Here is a 16,194-nt window from a genome sequence, read left to right as displayed (position 1 = left end):
TTATCCTTAATTACAATAGAAATTCGAACATCGCAGTCGGCCACCATACAAGTATTGTGAAAACAAAATGTCCGTCGTGTTAGAAAAATTGTGTTTTAATTAATTTCATCAAAATAAAACCTAATTTCGAAGAAGTGAGACCAAATTTTCATTATAAATAGTGTAATGATTCGTTTAAATATAGCTGCTTGTGTGTCACTGTTGTTGAATTAACAGAAAGTGTATCGTGTTTGTTTTGTTTTGCCTTGCAGAAGTAAATTAAATGTGAAAAATCATTGTAGAAATCAATTAATTTACTAAATGTGAAACCAAATACGTGATAATTAAGGTCCCAATTAAGTATTCGTGACGTGAGTTTGTGTGTTCATGCCTTGGTCTGGCAGATTTATGTACCTAAATATGGACCATTTTTCTTCTGTTTTTGGTAGTGTGTCTAAACTGAACGCTCGAGCCTCAACTTGTCAACTTTAGGCACACCGGAAAGTGCTAAGGGAGTCGAGGAATATCTCGAAATAAATTTCTAAAAATCAAATATTTGACTTATGATTTTTAGAGCTTTATTTGGAGGTATTCCTCGACTCTTTTAGCACTTTCCGGCGTGCCTGCTCGAGCATTATCCCCTACGTGTCATTCGGTCCGATTACAACCAAATGTGACATCTATCTTGTGATGTGAATCGAATGAATTGATTCACCGTTACTCACACACGCATGGAGGTATATGAGCCGAATGCAAAGAACGGTTCGAAATTGCAAATAAAATGTTTGTTCAGTCCTGTGGTTTGGTTCGTACAAAGCACCTAACAGGGTAATAGAAGTTTTTACACGTCAAATAGAGTAGTATTTTGATACCAATAATACCATTAGCAGCCTTAATGGTAATTTTGCAATGACCTTAAGAAAAAAATGGAAATATTCGCATACTTCGATTAAAGTACTACTTTATTTTTTTTCTATTACCATACTAGGTGCTTTGGTTCGTAGTACGCTTTCTTCATAAGCAAGATTTCCATGGTTCAAATCTTGTTGGGCATATAAAACAAAAATTTTATTTCCAAATTCTCAATTTCTCATATCGTCTTTACAGTTTTCATGCATAAAATTTTGTTTATTTTTGTAATGTTTTAAGGGAACATATTTTATTTTCTGATGAAAATTCATTCCGACATCTTTCGGTGAAAGTTCGAAGCAATTTAACATTAAGAATAACTAGATAATATTTTAGACAGGACAACCGAAGTAACAGATTCATTTATTTTACCTTTATACTTTAGTAAGTTGTAATAGTACATTGCTTAACAATGGGGCAAATGATGGAAATGGTATTTTATTCAAAAACTTGAGGTAAAGTTTTGGATCCGTGCAGTAAAGTTAACTTTACCCCACGTTTTTGAATAAAATATCGCTAATGTTATCAATTTCACTCGGCATTGTCAATATTTAGTGTAACTTTCAACACCACAGAGCGGCTAATTTGTGTTTGAATTTAAATGAAAACAAAAATTGAAACATTTCAATTATTCAGCTACTTTTGCTTGTCTTAGGATTATGCAAATTAGAGCATCGAATCACATTCGTCTTTTTATTTTAGAAAACAGACTTCATCAAACATTGTGCAATCTTAACATCAAATTTCATTGCATGGCCTTATCATGCGTACTAAAATTACAGGTATGGCTTACATATTTATTAAGTCAATGGTGATCAATTTATGCGCATATGCAATGACCTACACAAGCATGTACTTAAAATATGTACTTCTTGCAATTATCATTGTATACAAGAGAAAAGAGTAAACAAATGTTACACGATTGGAAGGAGCGTGAACGTAGTTTGTATACATACGATTCAGTATGTTAATGACAACCTGCAAATTTGCATATTTTTTTTAAATGTAATGAATGCCTTTCTGTAACCATGTAAAAAACTGGTTTTGATTGCAGCAACTTTTTTGTTGTTGTTGTGAGGTACTTAATAGTTGGTGTGTACCACTAGTAAAATAAATTATTGAATGCTTGTTGATCGATGGAATTGAACCATTGGAATTAATTGTTTTTATTTTAAGATACATTCGATAGATTTTTCTAATCAGAATTTTATCATGTTTTTGTTGAAACATAACTGGTTTCTCTCTAATAACATATGTACGTACACCAGAATCCATCTCTCGTAATATCTAAAGTTCACCTTCGATTACCATATAGCCTAATATTATCTCAAGGAACATAATAATTGAAGCGAATCGATAAATGATTGAATGTGAATGATTTACCATAAAATTTGACGAACCATGTTTGAATTTTCTAACTTTATTTCATTTGAATGAAATGAAAAATATTACAAACCAAAATGTGCATGAACTATTTTCACTGTTTCGTTCGTCTAAAATTTGTCTATCGTTCGATAGATGTCGGCAAGACTGCTGCTTTTGAAATGAAATCGTAACCATTGTACGCTTGATAAAAGTTTAATGTAATGGGTAGATGTAGGTATAACAGGTATATGGTTTTATTGAAAACATCAGCGCATGTAACACATATATTCGTATATATAATATATATGAATGAATTTATCCTTTTCGAAATCGAATCTGTTATCTCCTACGTCGTAAAGTGACAATAATTAATTGATTTCTAGCTAGTGCTTTCTAATATAGCAAAATGATGTTGTTTGAGGATAAAAAAAATAAATACTTTAAATAAAAGAAGTAATAGATTTAACCTCTGGTTTCCCGTTTGTAATAGTAATTTTTGCAACCGGGGTGTCATAATTACACATCTAGAGCCTAATAAAGTACTTTGCATCGAGTTGCATACAACGTTTTATGCCACAAGGCATCTAAAGTTTGCAAATTTTGCATATTATGATGCTGAGTGGCATAAATGGGTAAAAGATGAAGTTTAATAGAAACTTGTTATCGTTGTCTATGAGTCTAGCATTCACATAAATATGAATCAATTTAGCTTTGGAACATTTCTGTCTTTTGCTGTTCTTGAATAAAGACGTTATTTTACCTTTTCTAATCACGGGCCGCTTTTGTTTCACCAACGCTACGATAATATTGAGAGAGACAAATATTTTCTTGTAGACAGCTATAACATCTGTTATCAACAGCAACGACGGCGATAAGTAAATATATAAACGATTAACTTATATAGAGAAAATAAATGTTACAACAAATGAAGTGACAGATTTCATGTCTGTCTGGTGACGGTATTTTTAGATCAAGAAGGAATGGATTCAATAATGATGTTGGTGATATGCTTGTCATCTGGTAAACAGTCATAGGAGCTATCCCTAATTTATTTAAAGGTGTTCAAATCCCTGGCTGAGCAAGATGATTTTCCTTCATTCGCTTTCTATTCTAAATATCGAATGACCTAAGATCCATTTGTATAGCAGGGCCAAAGCACCTAGCAGGGTAATAGAGATTTTTACACGTCAAATAGAGTAGTATTTTGATACCATTAATATCATTAGCAGCCTTAATGGTAATTTTGCAATGACTTTAACAATGACTGCTAGGTGCTTTGGCAGGGCCTATTTTACGGAAACATGTTTCTCAAGTTTTTAAAAGTTTCCAAAATGTTTCTGAAAAGTTTCTTAAAGTTTCTCAAAGTTTCTTAAAGTTTCTAGAAAAGTTTCCTTAAGAAACTTTAAGAAACTTTAAAAAACTTTAAGAAACATTTTGGAAACTTTCAAAAACTTGAGAAACATGTTTTCGTAAAATATGCCCTGTTGTATAGACATTCAAAAATTGGTCTATTAACCCTGAACAACTGGCATTTAAACACTAAGAATTCTTGAGGACAGCTATAACATTATATTCAAATATCTACGACTATGTGCAAACATTTTACAACTGGCACACCTATAGTGATTTAATCATTAAATCTATTACTTCTTTCGTTTAAAGTAACATTAAGTATTCATTAATCCATGACGAATTTCTGAAACTGACCAACACTGAAAAACCTTAAAAAATGTAGTCAAATAAAATCAACAACGAAACACGCGTACGCGACTATGAAGTAGCAGGAATTAACAAAGATCGACTAGAAGTTGCACTACTGATCAGCTTTGTTTTTATAAGATATAGGTACCCTCGTCAAAAAAATATAATCCTAAAATTGATATTTGTTCACACTCATTTCATCAAACGTTTATCATGTCTAATCTCCAAAAGTATTTTAATAGCTCAAATGTTAGCCGAACATAAATTATTCAAATGAGTGAGCACGAATTTCTGTCTTCGGATGCGATGTATTGCTCATAATAACCCAGAAATGGGTTCGATTGATTTGTGTATTGATCGATGAACATCAACAAAATGACGTGTCGCACACTTATGCCATAAAAAATGTTGCTTATCACGTTTCTGATCAGTCATTCAATGATTATACATAAAATAATAATAAAAATAAGATCGGATGACAAATGACTGTCGAATGATTCAGTGAAAATAAAAAACAACGTCAGAAAAGAAGACTGAAGACTTTGCTGTAAGACGATAAATATTCCGTATAACGGGCGGCAAAACATGTGTATTAAGAAGAAAATGTTTTTCAAACGTTTAAATTTGATAAATTGTTTGGCTGTTTTTTCTCAATGAATTGGAACTAGGAAAAAATCAGTTTTAAATGCTTGGATGGATGAATAAAAATTTATGAATGTAGATGGGCGCTAACATTTAAACACACAAAAAAACGAGAAACATAAGAAAGATGTAAACACCTTTGTGGTGGTTGGCAGTTATGGTTTTTTAATACTAATATCGTCGACTATAACAAAGGTAATAAATGAGTTCCGAATGACTATGGCAATTACATTTTAAGTGTTGATTTTTAGTCGTTTAAAAATTCGTTTTGGTTCATGAAAATTTACGATAAAAATATATTTATTTGAAAAATTGTTATAGGCCTGTTATTAAGAAAAGATAAATACTTTAACGAGTGTGTAGTTAAGATACACTAACTACGCGCCATTGACCTTGAACAATTTGTTTTTTTCGAGATGTTAGGAAACCAACAGGATTTTTGAAATCGTAACAGACGTAACATAAATAATTTATTTTTTTGATAAAAATCTTTAGCTTGTCCCGTTTTAATTGTTTTTTTTTTGAAAATACCAGTTCTAAGGGTGTATATTTCGACAAATAAATTCGGATTCATTTCAATAAATCAGCACTACCGAAAAGAGATAGAGATATATTCAAAAGCTCAGAATAGATCGACCGAGGTCAACTGCGTCCAAAAAACGGTTTTATCTAAAAGTTCAATGTCGGCAAATTTAAAAAAAGTGACCTGTCCGGAACTTGGTTTTATTCAATCCTGTGGGGTCAGGTTACAGTTTAGGTTGATTTATTATTATTGCTTTAGTTTCAGATCGAAATTGATCATATCAAGTGCAGGTATTTTCATTGCCGCACTGGCTAAAAAAAGCCCTTCGGCCTTCGGGCGTTGTATGAAGAAATTTTTGAAAAGGCCCTTCGTTGCCGTTTGTCTATACAAAAATTAAAAGGCCCTTCGGGAATCGCTGGTATTTTCAGATCAGGTTCAAGTGAACCTTATCTGTTCCGACATTTCAATTTCAATTTCAATTTCAATTTATTCAATAATTAAGAACAAAAAGGAGGATCCTTATACAAATGTTCTGCGCGAAAAACAAAAAATAGCAAATTTACAAATTAATTAAACGACATATATAAAAAGAGAAAAAGTCGTGTCAAAAACGAACTATATAGACGGAAAGTAGACGTTAGAGTTTGGTTACAGTAGAAGAAAATAAACAAAAAAAAGAACAAAAATTAAATAAAAACTAAATTGACTCACATTAACACGCACCGGATAGTCACACCAACTCGCTTGCAAAATCCTAGAAATAAAACAGTAAAAAGGAAACGTAAAAGAGACAAAAGACTCTGATCACATGGGTGGCAGCACGCCCAAGCAACACCCAATCGAAATCTACAACGACATTTAGCGTGGTGATCAGTGATATCATGCAGCATATTTAACCTACTCTGTTGTCTTCGATAATAATCAATAGGCTATGCCTAATATGTTGTGATAGGATAGGATAGGATAAGATGGGCAGGAAAGCACCTAAGCCGCCGATGGGCCTGTTGTACATTACCCATATATTCGATAGATTTTACAATTGTGAATTAAAAATCTTATGATTCATCTATTAGAACTTAGATGTCGCTAGTAGTTGACATTTTAGAATCACTATTGTGACTTACGCATGACGTACAAGAACTGTGTTCAGCATTTTTTGGTGTTTTCTTAGAGACCTATTACAGTCGATAGAGCTGGCTAGTGATAACTAACAGCAGAGACTAATCATTTACGATTAGAAAAACCCTATGAACTATGTCTGACACGGGAGTCGAACCCGTGACATATAGGGCGTGAGTCCATCGCTCTACCGATCGACCTACCTGGACAGTTTATATAATATGTTGTGACACTAGTTAAACTTATATTAATTGCAAATAATGAAGTAATAAATTTTGCAACATACGTAGGTCAGTATTTAATCAAAAGAAGTAGTAACAGGTGAAGACAAAGAAGTTGTGTAGACTGATTGAAGTTCATATGTGTCTTTATATATGGCGACTAATTTCCCGAGATTCATTATACATTTTTTGACAGTCAAGGGACCTGACCCGCCGCTAGGTCGGGAGCAAGTAACTTCTTTGGGTTATGATTCGGTTTGAAAAAATCTACGAAGAAAGACTACCTAAATCAAATCTTACAAATCTTTAATGCTAACACATTAGGGAAAGGATTTCGGTATAAACGGTTTCGGTAATACCGGTAATACCGGGATACCGAATACCGGTTTTAGAATTTTGAATACCGGTTTTTACTAAAGTTTAAAATTATTTGAAAATTGTAGTATTTTACATCAAAAACCTTCTAAATCCCAACGACTGAGGAGTGAGATAAATATCCTAATGACTTATGAATTTTTTCTTTAAACCCTTGATTTCCACGTTAGAGTTAGAGTAGCACAAATTAAATTATTTTAAACAATACAAACACTTGTAGTACAATGCAGACAATTCAGCGTCATTTTCGAAATATCTCTTCTGAATTACTACTCCAATTCCAAAGAATTCCAGTCCATATGATATGAGTGAAAATCGAGAAAAATCCTTGGTTTAAAATCGACTGAATTTTGGCGATCCACTAAAAGTACATTGTCAAAATTTTCAGGTGATAACAATTTCGAAATTTCCAATTTTTTAGATGAGCCCGATAGATGCAGGAGATACCAGTATGAAGTAACTTCAGTGAATTTGTACAAGATAAACATAAATAAATGAAAAAGAATAGTTTCGTCACCTAGGGAAGTTATGAATTTTTGTGGACTCATTCTGTTCTGATCTATGAACCATTGCACGACCATAAACTTGACATATTTTTGGTAGCGGTACTTCAAAACAGCAATGCAAATTCAGCCAAGAAAAAGTTTTTGACAAATTATTGTGGTAAATGAAAAGGCTAAGATCCTGCTTCGAGAGGTCTTCTGGGTCTTCAAAATGCGCCTCCTCGTGTGCCAGTATGGTTGTAATCACAACATTTATGTGATCTTATGTCTTTTTGAATCACATAATTAAGTCTTAGTGGGTATATAGTGAAATTTTATGAAGAAAGTAAGATTATATGAAATACCGAAATTACCGGTAATACCGGTATTACATGGTCCGGTATTACCGAAAACCGGTTTCGTCAAAACGTTCCGGTTTTCCTTTCCCTAAACACATTAGTTCTATTCGTAATTTGCTCTGTTGAATGAAAGGAAAGAAATGTACAAGTATCAGGACGTCCACTAATATATGACCATCAGAAGACTTTCAAATCTATACAACTACTACATTTGAAAAAGATAGAAAACGTAACGAACGACTTCTGATAGAGAGATGGATAGATAATAACCGAATGAATGAATGGACTTTTCAATCGAAATTCTAGAATTAATAGAAAAAAATTAATTGTGTAAATTGCTTCCTTTAATCAGAAATATATTAATCTTACCACAAACATTTCCCCCCAATATGGACATTGAATTGTGTATTCAACACCATCGAAACTCAAGACATATAATTTTTATTTCTTCGTTTCCAGAAAGGTGACTAAGCAAATATTAGACTTAAGTCAAGTGGCATTACAAACCGTTTTTTTTCTGTATTATATTCACCTCTATTGATGGGTAACTTGACGATTTAGATACAGAATAAGTAGCCACAATCATCTGCAGTCGATCTTTTTTTTAGAAGGATAAAGGTGCCATTCAGTCGAATTGAAGTTGAATGCACGAAAAATGTTCCCATCGTGGTCCAAAAAATACCATCAGACAATTTTTAGTGATATGGCGACAGGAAAATGTTGAAGAAAAAAATTTATTGTATGTAACATCTCACTACGATGCGTATGGTGGATCAATTGAGACGTGTGTTAGTCTTATTCGATAGAGTCATGTAACAAAAATAAACAAAAGCTAAACATGATTTGCACTTCGTAAATTGATGATTTCATTTAAAAAAAAGTTTTTTTTAATTATGATTGACTTTGTGTGTTTTATATTATTATTTTGATTATAATGTACAAGAGGAGAAGAAGAAGAAAAAAAATTCATTGACGAAAGTTCTCTTCATGTATGAAATTTATATAGTGTGATAGGTGCCATTAACAATGGTTCAACATGGAAATTATCTGAACAATACATCAGGAAGCTCTTAAAATACCACGACCTTGCGATAATTTCCATTAATAAAGAAATTCTTTTGTGTTTTGTGCAGAGATTCAACCGCAAAAATGATCACATCTTATTTTTTCACCTTCAATGTTGGGTAGGCAAGTACTGTTTAGTCAATTTCATACTACATATACCTACAATCAAGTTTTTCTGCTTGAATTTCAATAATTAATAGCTCAATTCCTGTCAGAGCTGCTAAATTTAACAACTGTTAGTTAAATTTATCCGAAAAAAAATAGCGTCGGACAATAAATTTGACTGAATTGGGAGGAAAGGGGCACCATTTTGTAATAACCAAGTTTCAATAATTTAAAAAATGTCTTTAAACATGGTTATTTCAAAATGCTGCTGTCTATCTTATCACAATCGACAAGTGTTTCACTTCAGATTAGATATTGAATCTACTACTTCATCCGATCTAACTTTGACATATTGAAATAAAATCTTTCAATTCATTTGTTAATGCATGTTAATGCTAATTACTTTAATTTCGTCGTTCTTTTCGATGTCAGTTGTACAACATTTCAAAAGATTTTTATACGCGTTGCTTTTTTGTTGTAAATTAATGCTGAAAAGATGAGCAAAGACAGTAAGACGACAAGGCCAGAACATCATATTATATTCGCTTTTCATAAAGTTAATTTCATTTAAATTATAATTTTTAATATATAAAATGGTAATTGCATTGTATTCCAATAATAGTAACATTGTTAGCTAAAGAGTTTATGTATTAAAAGGAACTTTGCAGAATTTATTATTGATTTGCTGGACCAGAAATAGGCTTTTTCATACCTAGGACCCGAAAAGTGCGACTTCATCGCACTTTTTCTTCGTCCAATATGAAAAATACTATTCGTACCACGGACTAAAAGTCTTTTTTAGCGTATTCGATTCCAGACCTCGCCTTCGGCTCTCTCTGGAAACTTCTCACACGCTAAAAAAGACTTTTAGTCCTTGGTACGAAACGGAATATACTATTTTGCCAGAGTCATTCTAAATATATGTATTAGACTCACCGACTCGTGCTAAAAAGATCTCGTTTGCAAAATGTATAAGCGGATTTTGAATCAATAGATCGTGGATTTGAGCACTATTTCACAGGACCCTCAATGATTGACGCTGTTGGCAAGTCGGTCACTCCTGTCACTTCATCGAACAATATTTTCATGGACAATGTGATCGAAAATTTAATTTCCTAACAAATGATTTTGATTTTTAAATTTCGTATCTCAAAAGACCGACTCGACTGTGACGATAACAATTTCCACAATCTATATGTTGACCGTATCTTCAGGTAACTCTAGGGAATGACGTGACTTTAGAAAATTCTTTCGGTTTGGGTTGTAACGTGGTTTGCCTATGACGGAAGACTTGACCTTTCTTGTAGTTTTTAGATGTGTTTAATTGGCAGGACGGAAATTCTAAGCTCTCTACTTTCGATGTGTTGTTTCCAAGCAAGAACCATTGTTGATTTTCAATGTAAAAGAAACTCTGCACTAGAGTATTTTCAAAGAAAATGCGTCCATATTTCATCGTTGTAATGGTAATTCAAGTTCAATATCGAAAGTCTAACGTCTGTGTAGTTACGATTCCTGAAGGATTTCGTGTGACGTATCGCGGAAACCTATACATTATGTACGTACTGCATTCATACTTATTCTTTTGTTTTGAGCAAGGTCTTTACAGTAGTTATAGTTATATCGTGTAAGAAAAAATAGTTCCCTCTAGACTATCCTGAACAGGTTCATGTATACAGTAGACAAAAAAAAAATATTCGTCTCAATTAAAAACTTCTCTACATAAAGTCCCGTCATAAGTCTGATGTCTATCCGTTTTTCTATTTCTTTTCTTTTAATCTTTTTTTGTTCAAATTTTATTGTGACTTCTGAAAATGCTCCCAGAGGCGTATTTTCCTATTTCATTTTATTACAAAAAAAAACCTGTAGCAAGTAGAATCATATAAAATCTAGATAATAGATAGTTGTACTGAATTCTCACCTTTTTTTATTTCTTTACCTTTTTGATTTTTCATTATCTTAAATCTCTTTTCTTATATTGAGTATTTTCGTTTTAAAAACGAAGGCAGCTGTCATTAATAACAATGACTTGGTACTTGTTTATTTACAGTGAAACATGTACGGTTATAATATGGTTTCATATGGTGGTTTTTGTTTATTATTATAGATTTTTATTTCAGCATAATTTTAACCAATAACATATTGGGCTTCAAAGCTCAGTTTATTTTTTAGGCATCACAATGCCGTAATATTGAATAATCTCCAGTTAACAATACGCACATAAAAGATGCGTTGTGTTGTAAGTGTATCTGGAAGTCCAAAATACTTTCAGATATAATTTGAAGTTTTCTTTATATTGTAGTCTTCACTGAAGTAAATCCAGCAAAGAAAACTTGAAAAAGTTCTTTCAGATTTTTGGTCTCAACGTATATTATTTTAAAATTTATCCTAAATTTGTCTCTGTACATGACACAAAATCCACCATGGAGTGGCTACTATTTTTAACAAAAATTACCCTACTCTATTTATCCAGAACCATGTAATTCAGGAGAATCAGGGGAAAACATAGCCTATCGCTTCTTATTCTCATTTGAAAGAAGATAATAAACCTCGTCTCCATACGAAATAATAATAAATAATAATAAACCTCGTCCAATGCTTGGGTTCATGGCAATATTCCGAGCACAGAAGCTGAATTTCCGCGTTGAATGTCTATGGATAGTCTCTACCGAAGGAAAAGCGTAGCTCTCTTCTCGTTAGTGACATTAGAGATTCTCTTGCCTAATTCGGAAACAAATTGCTTTGCATGAGGACCCCCTGGACCTAGCGTTTCAAAACCGAAATGAACAAAGAGATATTGGCCGATTAAAGAATTATATAGCGTGATCTTTGCCGTTTTTCTGCCTCATATAAACCATATAATAGTAACTACTAAATAGACTAACATATGTAACAGATAATTAGATCTGTGCACCGATCAATGATCATCGGTAGCAGGCTACAGTTTAAAATGTCCCGGCGGAGGCGGCTAAACTCCAAAGAGTGGAAACATGATAAAAAATTCAGAACTTGAAACATAATAAAATACAAGTCATACACTAAAGCTGAATGGTATATACACTAGGAGACTGTCGACAGCTTTATATCCCTTGGGATGATCACTGGCACGACAGAGTAAAGTTAACCAGGCAGGAGCGCTGATTTGACAAGGGACCTCAATAACCTAGTAGCCCAATATTTTTTGCGAACAAAATTTTTCAATTTATGTCAGTGTTCATTTGAGTTCATTTTCATACAATGCATTAGGTCCCTTATTTGACGTTTCGAAAATGAACCGCTCCTGCCTGATAATAATCGGAGAAGAAGTACGTAGAAGAGCACTGGCATATAAGTAAATTAAAAGGTCGTAATACCCGCTTAGATAATTAAATAAGGAAACAACAATTCAATGACTATTGCAAGGCTGTATACTTTATACAGCCTTGGACTATTGGTCCTCGTGTTAAATGGAATATTTTTAGCAAAAAAGAAAAAAGAAACGGTAGGCGGTGGCTTTTTCTAGTTAGAACAGTTCGAAGTGTAGTTAAGAACCAGAGTATTTCAATGAGAGTATTTCTTATGTTTGGAGATCGGATTTTTTTTCTTGTGCTGATTTTCTTCATGTGACGCAAAGAGGACATCATTACTTTTCTAATGAAAGAAATCAAATGAAGAAGCTTTTATTTTTTATAACATCGACTCCTCTCGGATGTTTGATTTTATAGGGCTATACAGTGAGGTTGCAAAGAAAAGAACGCTGGATGACCTACCTGTAGTATTAGTGTAGCTTTAAAATGGCATGGTAGGGAACGATATCTTTATCCAGCCTGTTTTTCTGACCATGAAAATAATTCAACCGCGCTACCCGACGAAAATGACTGTGTGTGAATCTATTACTTCTCTTCTTGATTTAAAACGTGTCAAGAGGATCTTCTTATTTTTCTATCACCTATAGTCATACAAGCCGTTACTAGCCATCGCCGCCAATAAAGGTGTGATACGATAATGATAGCTTCGATAATGATAAATAACATGAAATTGTAAAATGCTTCGCTGTAACATAAAGTGAATCACAGTGAAACTCTACGTCACTTAAAATACTTCCTCTTTGCGCACTAGCTTATTACGTGACTCTAAAGACAACACACAGAAACAAAAATATGAAAATCTGTTGCATAAAATTCAAACAGCAGTAGATCCAAGGTATAGTTCACAATTTTGAATAAAACGATCATCGTTCTGTCAAATTGAATTTGTTAATGACAATAATTGAATAAACATGTTGATGCTTCGTATTATTATTATAAATAATAATAAAAATAAATAATAAAAAAAATTATTCGCTGTTACAAGCACGTTAACCAGATCAATTGTGGTTTGCAGGTTGATTGTTATAATTAAGTTTTGGTGTGCGGACACAACTGTGTGTACACGTAATTTTTTTTTTTATTTTGATTTAATGATGTCAATATTTGTATACAAATACAAATCATAATCTTATGTTTTCATTGTTGATTCTATTTTCAAACACACCAAAAATTGTTATAATTTTGTTTAGAAAAAGAATTTCAGAATTTAGAAACAAACATTGTAATAAAAGAAAGCCTCAATCAAAGAAGAAAGACCTCTTTAGACATGCATTCATCTCACCAACAAAATTTTAGTCTGAAAGAAAAAGATACTCGATTATTGTGGGCCTGCAATGAAACTTGTAACAAACAATGTCGGGTGAAAAGAAATCTGGCATCGGTCAATTATAAATGACAAAGGATACATCATTTACAATGTTCGAATGTTAATAAAATAAAAGACGAGAGAGAGCAACAAAAAAAAGTAACCCCTCTAGAGATGTCAATCTTCTAATCTGTTCTGCTTTAGTTTATAACCATGCCAAATATAAATAGTTCTACACTGGTACGGTGTATATATGCAAACGTTGAAGTGTATCATTGTTAATACGTTTGTACATCGGTCAAAGTATATATTATACAAACTACAAACCTTCAAGTCTACATTCAAGTATTCATTTAATAGTAGTATGCGAATAACATGGAAAATACCTGCCTTTAATGATTTTCGGATCATCAGATATGATCTATTTTTCTGTTTTTTATTTTGTTTGAGGTCTGCCGGGCATTGCAGAAACAGTGTTCTCTTTGAATAATGATTGATAGGTTGCAAATTAATTTTTTAAAGAATTGTATACCTTAAGATTATGTATAGTTGAGCGCAACGACTAGACGTAGAATATAAAGGAAATGCTCCATGTATGTTAGGTGTTTTCGTGCAGAATTGTGTCAATATAATGGACATCATGTTGGTTTTAAGGTGGATTCGGGGTTTCACTGAAGGTCTCGATTATTGTTACATGCAATTTTGTTACGTTTGTTTTTATCTCGATAATTTCAATTAAATCCTATAATGAATTTATCTGATTAAAATCAATGAATGAACCAGATCGCTGTTTTGACTAGATATTATGATGCAACATCATTGGCTGGAGTTAACTTAAATATTGTGTGCAAGCTAAGAAAGACCTCTTAGATTCTATTGTTATCGACATCAAATCAACAATGAAAATAAGCGACAAAATCCTAAGGTGTCCTTATGTAGCAAAAAAATATGTTAAAATTAGTGAAGTAAAAGATTTCCTTGAATCAGTTCGAATCTAGGTAAATTGTAGCATATAAAATGCGTTACATAGTTTTAATTTGTTATTTGAACTCAATGCACCGGACATATCTGCGGCACCAAGAACTGACCCGTTTCCATTACTTAAAAAAAAAATATGAAACGGTTTCAATGGAACCACATACAGCATTGGAACCAACGGATGCTTGTCTCGTACTTAAGTCACTGAGACCTATCCAACGTATTATGCCACTGTTTGTGTACGTCTTAAAAGTTCCCTATACTAATGTGATGACCTGCCTCTATGTCCACCAGAAAACACTTCGAACCAACACTATATCAAATTGATTATCGTCTGATTATAGCTGAAAATTGTATCTACAAATATATTTGTAAAAGTCATTGACTGATATATGTTTCAGTGCTATGCTCATAAAAATGTTGTATTAATTATGCGAAGTGGAAGAAATAACAACAGAAACAGAAATAAAACACAAATTTTGTTATCATTAGCATTTTTAGGTTTAGTCGGCCTAGTTCCGATAAAAGCCGTAGGCAACACTAGCTGTATTTATAGCTAGCTGTGGCGCCACTGGGCGTGACGGACCATCCAATTGTTGAATATATAATCAAAGTCAAAGGCTGACGCTACACATGCATCTATACGTAAATGAGAATATTATATGATGTGGTCTTCAGAAGTTATGTTATATGCATGTTGGAGTACAATGAAGCTACATATTAAGAAGGTCCATTGTAAAATGCGCCGTTTTTCATTTTGAACGACTCTAGGTTTTTGGTTTATTCTCAGTTTTAAAAACGAAATGCATAAATGAGTAGCGGGTTTGTTGTTTTATCGAGATAAATATATTTTATGTAAAAATTGAATTGTAATTTTGGAATAAAATATTTTTGGAGAAAACAGACATGACAGAAAACTATATTCCAAAGAGAAAAAAAGAACTTATCATCGCAACATTTTCAGTTAAATAAATAAAATTCAGTTTAATCTCTTATGTACACAAACGTAAAATGCTTGGCGCTCCAAATTTTCTAGTCTGCTACATCTCTTTTGTTATTTGCATCATTTAACACAAAAGGGATGAGTCTTCCTTTTCTTTATTATTGAACTGTAAGATTTGTGTGATGAGAATGTCTAAAAATATATTATAGTCAAGTGGTTTTAAAGAGGATTAAGGATTACCATGGGAAAATGTATTATTTTGATACGAGCGTCCGTGTCATAATGTAGATTTGCATTGAAAATGATTTGTGAAATCGGGACTAGCCGAAGCAGAACATAAACTTGAACAGCACTTTAGCAGGGGTCATTTGTACCATTTTTTTCAATATTTTAGTACGTAATGCCAGAAGGCTCTTTACTATAGATTTGTTCCTCAAGAATTATTAGGCTCGGCTGTTATTCACTGAACTTGGGCAATTCTAGCTAAAAATTGAAAATACGGTCTACATGACATTGCTTGTCACAGGGTATAGTTAAGTACTTATAATTTTCTCGTTTTACGTCAAATAACAACTTATAAGTGAAATTCGCATTAGTCCTATTGACTGACCCTTGTTACGTAAATATTTTGTATAGTGGATACTATTGATTGTTCTTAAAAACAAATTACCCCGTTCGGCTTGACCTGTTTCTTATTCAAAAATTCAAATTTATCAGAATCAACAACAACTTCTAACATTTAAAAAAAAATAAACTTCTGTCATTTTTGAGGATAGCT

This window comes from Bradysia coprophila, unplaced genomic scaffold, assembly GCF_014529535.1.
Source record: "Bradysia coprophila strain Holo2 unplaced genomic scaffold, BU_Bcop_v1 contig_350, whole genome shotgun sequence".
Lineage (NCBI taxonomy): Eukaryota > Metazoa > Arthropoda > Insecta > Diptera > Sciaridae > Bradysia > Bradysia coprophila.
The sequence above is the reverse complement of the archived record's forward strand: the minus strand, read 5'-3'. Positions refer to the sequence as shown.